General features: G+C 47.8%; 1 non-coding gene across 1 annotated transcript; it reads left to right on the top strand.

The window, feature by feature from the left end:
• Positions 1-4,229: 4,229 nt before the first annotated feature.
• TRNAE-UUC (transfer RNA glutamic acid (anticodon UUC)) lies at positions 4,230-4,302 on the top strand. Its single transcript has one exon. It is a non-coding gene; the product is annotated as a tRNA-Glu (tRNA).
• Positions 4,303-5,163: the final 861 nt, after the last annotated feature.

The raw sequence follows: 5,163 nt of genomic DNA, 5'->3' as shown, positions 1-5,163 counted from the left end.
TCTTTCCTGGGCCCTGGGAAAACAAGCTTATCGGTGGCCCCTTTCCCAGAATGAAAATCCAATTTTACACTGGAGTTAGTGGGGCATGGTGGCCAAACAAATACGCAATTGCTTTTGCCTGAGTACCGTAAAACCCTGGCGATGAGCCCCTGACTCACTCTCCCAGCCGTGGCCCACGCTGAGCCGGCAGCTCCCTTCATAACCGGACCTTTCACTCATCGCTCCCTCTCTGAACTGGATTCACGAAAGTGTTTTGAGCAGCTATTGTGTGCACTGAGGATTACACACACACACATACACACACACACACACACACACACACACACACACACACCTCTTTAGGACAGTCTTTTGAACATTTGCAACACAGTTTCAAGAGATCTCAGCTCTGGCCGGAAGACACGTCAGTCTAATTCCAGGAAGAGTGTAGAAGGGGGCACAGGGTCCATGGTGCACCAGGGCCAGAGAGGTGACTTCTACCAGAGAGGGCGTGAGGGAAGGCTTCTCTGAGAAGGGGATAAACAGTCGTAAATGTGTCTGTGTGAGCTGGGACACAGGAGTGCAACTCAGCCTGGCCTGTGTTCAGGAAAATAGAGTGTTTGAACAGAGCTAGCAACTGGGACTCAAGGGCAGTGAAGGGCAGGAGGGAGGTGGAGGTGAGGGCGGAGCCTAGGAGGTGTGCTGGGGGCTAAGTGGGGCCTGGGCCACGGAGAAACATAAGATTTGTACACACCCAGGCTATTTAGGCTGCCTGCTGCTCCTGTGCCTGGATCGGGGGTACCATCCAGAGTCATCCAGAAGATGGTGGTCCTGGACCCTGACTCGGGGGGGTTTCAGTGGCCTTCCATCCAGCACACCTCACTGCTAGGCCAACTCTTGATCCTTCCTCACTTGCCTCTACATTCTACGATTTTGATTTCTAAAACACATGAGTGCATTTGCCCACAGAATGGAGCATTTACTAAAATGCATGAAAAGTCTCCCAGCAACCCTGCAGTTCACTCCAGGAAGTGAGGACCCTCACAGAGCCCTGTATTGGCCTGAGCACTAGACTGAGAGTGCTCTGACCACTGGCCTCAGTTTTTCCACCTACAGAATGCAGAAGTATTCATGACTTGTTTGGGGTCTCCTACCGCTTTGATATTCCATAATTCCACTAAGCATTGCACAGTGTTGAAATGCAGTGAAGGAATGGATGTTAAAAGTATAACTGTTACCAGAAATAAATCCTTGCAAATATGGTCAAATGACTTTCTACGAGGTTGTCAACACCATGCAATAGGGAAACAGTCTTTTCAACAAATGGTGCTGAGAAAACTGGATATCCACATGCAAAAGAATGAAGGTGGGCTCTTACCTGACACCATACACAAAGATTCACTCAAAAACCTAAATGTAAGACCTAAAACTATAAAACTCTTAGAAGAAAACATAGGGCAAATTAGATATGGCAATGATTTCTTGAATATGACACCAAAGGCACAGGCAGCAAGAGAGAAAAAGAGACAAATTGGAATTTATAAAAATTAAAAACTTCCATACATCAAAGGACACCATCAACAGAGTGAAAAGGCAACCTACAGAATGGGAGAAAACGTCTGCAAATCATATATCTGATAAGGGATTAATATCCAGAATATATACAGAACTCCTAAAGCTCAGCAACAAAAAGCCCCAAACAACCCAACTAAAAAAATGGGCAAAGGACTTGAATAGATATCTCTCCACAGAAGATATACAAACGGCCAATAAGCATGTGAAAAGATGCTCAACATCACGAATCATTAGGGAAATGCAAATCAAAACCACAATGAGATACCACCTCACATCCATTAGGATGGCTACTGTCAAAAACAAACAAACAAACAAAAAAAAACACCACCCAGAAAAAGTCAAGTGTTGATGAGGATGTAGAGAAATTAGACCCTTGTGGACTGTTGGTGGGAATGTAATATAATTCAGCCACTGTGAAAATCAGTATGGCAGTTCCGCAAAGCATTAATAATAGAATTACCATATGATCCAGCAATTCAATTTCTGAAGAACTGAAAGCAGAGTCTCAAAGAGTTATTTGTACATCCTTGTTCATAGCAGCATTATTTACAATAGCTAAGACGCAGGAGCACTCTAAGCATACGTTGGCAGATGAACAGATAAACAAATAGTGGTATGTACATACAATGGAATACAATTCAGCCTTAAAAAAGAAGGAAATTCTAATGCATCCTACAACATGGATGAACCTTGAGAACATTATACTATGTGAAATAAGCCAGTCACAAAAAGACAAATACTGTATGATTACACTTATATGAGGTAATTGAAGCCATCGAACTCATGGAGACAGAAAGTAGAACTATGATTGCCAGGGGCTGGGGGAGGGCGGGGATAGGAATTTATCGTTTAATGGCTACAGAGTTTCAGTTTTACAAGATGAGAAGAGATCTGGAGATGGATGGTGGTGATAGTTGCACAAAAATATGAATGAACTTATCACTTAAAAATGGTAAAGATGGTAAATTTTATGTTATGTGTATTTTACAATAAAAAATCTGGCAAACAGAGCAAGAAAACTGCAACACAGCTATCAACCGCTTAATTAAAAAAATTTTAAGTTTTTGAATATATAATATATACTTGTGGTTCAAATATTAAAATGTATATAAAAGTATGTGGGGGAAAAAAAACCACGAAAGCACACATGTTAGAGAGAGGCCAGCCTCAAATCCCTGTGCTGCCATTCAGCAGCCGTGTGGCCTAGGACAAATGGTTTAACTCCTCTGGACCTCATCTTTCTAATCTGTACAATGGGGGAAATTATAGCACCTACTTCCTAGGGTTGCTGTGTATGAGAAGGAACAACAGGACTAGAGCACCAAGCATGGTGTGTGCTTGCTCCCTCCCCCTCCCCCTCCCTTTCCTCCTTCTCCTCCTCCTCCCCTCCCTCCATCATCATCACAAGCTGTATATTTTCCATGGAGTCAGGTTAGAAACAAACCCATCCCTAGATTAGTGTCAATATCCTTTCAGTACAATTTATCAGGTATCTCTGCTTTCAGAGCCAGCTGCACGATTTCCCCCTTTGACTCATGTGAGAATGGACATTTTTAAAGGAGTTTCCAGACCTGTCAGAGAGAAATGGAAAAGCTGGTAAAGACCCACACTGACTTGGGGTCTGTCTATGCCCTGGTGGGACAGGCAGCCACGGACGCGAGAGGGCCTCTTGGTTGAGGATCCTTCGCCAACTGCTGGCACAGGCCGGGCAATGAGAGCCTCTGGTATTGAAGGACAGTGGGCCCTCTGCCTGGCAGCCAGGATGGGCCCCAGTGAGACACAGAAACACAAGCCCCCGATGGGCTGAAGCCACAGCTGCGAGGTCACCCAGCCCGGGCTCCCCCAGCCCAGGCAACTGCCAAAAGCTGGGGCTGGGGTCCCTGAGACCGGGCTGGTGCTGGGCCCGGGCACGGTGGCTCCAGCAGATGGTGGCCCGTGCACCCCAGAGTCCTCCCTCCACCCAGGGAAGCAAACGTGCCAGGTGCTCGGAAAAGCTGCTGGCAGGAAGGTGCTTTCTTTCCCCACTCTGTGCATGGCACAGCCAGGGACGAAAGCTGTGTGGCCTTTTAAATGTGTCATGCGGTCCTAAAGGTCGAGGAGGAGTGAGGAATGGTGTGGAAACGTCTTGCGAAGCAAACCTCATTCCTACCCTCTTCCCACGTCTATGATCAAATTCTTGAGTCAGCAGAATTTCAGATTAGACTAATATTGTTACCATCAGAACTGCCCCTACCCTGGGGGCTTTGTGTCCATGAAAACCCTAGGGTACTCATCGTCCGTGAACTTTAGCCACTGAGCCGTGAGGAGGGCAGAGCTCCTGAGCCCAGCCGCGAGCCCGTGCTTCCTCCTGCATCACCTCACTTAACCCTCACGCCAACCCCATGAGACTGGGTTTGATCAACCCCTTTGCACATGTGAGAAAACTGAGCGCAAAAAGGCACATTAACTTGCCTGAGACCGTGAACTGAAGACACGGCAGAGCCAGACTTGGAACCCAGATTTGCCCTAAGTCCAATGCTGGCATCAACCCACCAGGTAGACTCCTTCAGCATGGGGACATCATTGTGTCTTGAAGTTCTCTTTTCGTTTAGATAATGCAGAGCACAAAGCGGTGTTGGGGACACACTTGTGGGCGGCATTCTGAGTGGGTACGTAGGAAGGGCGGAGCAGGGAATTCCCTGGAGGTCCAGTGGTTAGGACTTGGCACTTTCACTGCCAAGGACCCAGGTTCAATCCCTGGTCGGGGAACTAAGATCCCACAAGCTGTGTGGCCAAAAGGGCTGAGCAGCTGGCACAGAGAATGAGCGCCTGTATCCACGAGCGCGGCCGTGAACATCTGTGGGCTCTGGGTACACGGATACCTTGTGGGAATCAGCTATGGGTGCTGGACATGCGGAATGGGGGTACTTTACTGGGCTTTATATCACTAGGGCGGCTCCGGGGAGGAAACATCTTAAAATATCACAGAGAAGATGTGGTTTGGCATAGGGCTCGGGGGGAGGGTGCACAATGGGTGTGCATGACGCCAGGTGGATGAGAGGAGGGGATTGAGGAGGGCAGAGGAGCTCAAGAGGGAGAAGCATCAAGCCCTTGGGGACTGGGATGAACTGGGCAACCTGGAGTCACTGGGCCGTCATACCCTCAGGGGCCTGACCACAGTGTTCCCAGAATCGGGTACCCAAGCCCTCCTGGTTTAGGGATGGGGTAACACGGACTAGAGAGGGAACCAGGCTTGATTTGAAACTCATCTTTACCATTCATAGGTCTGCAGTGCTCTCAGGTAGGCTGATGTGAGAGCCTCTGTTCCTTCAGCTGTAAATTGGAGATAACAAGTCCTTCAGGGTTTGCTGTGGCCATCAGATGCAATAACACACAAAGACCCTGGCTCCGTAGTCTAAGCATGGTCCATCAGCACTCGTGGTTTCCTCCCTCAGCTACTTGCTTTCCTTACACACATCCCTTGGCCTTTCCCCTGAGGCAGCTAGATGAGTTACAACCAAGTACAGGTATGCAGGTGATCCGTCCCTCCTCGCAGCTCCGCCCCCCACCCCCAACTAATTTCAAACTCAAAAAAAAAAAAAAAAAAAAAACACAAAAACTCACCTTTCA

The sequence above is a fragment of the Lipotes vexillifer genome, unplaced genomic scaffold, assembly GCF_000442215.2.
Source record: "Lipotes vexillifer unplaced genomic scaffold, Lipotes_vexillifer_v1.1 scaffold39, whole genome shotgun sequence".
In the NCBI taxonomy this organism is placed as follows: Eukaryota; Metazoa; Chordata; class Mammalia; order Artiodactyla; family Lipotidae; genus Lipotes; species Lipotes vexillifer.
The sequence above is the reverse complement of the archived record's forward strand: the minus strand, read 5'-3'. Positions and strand labels throughout refer to the sequence as shown.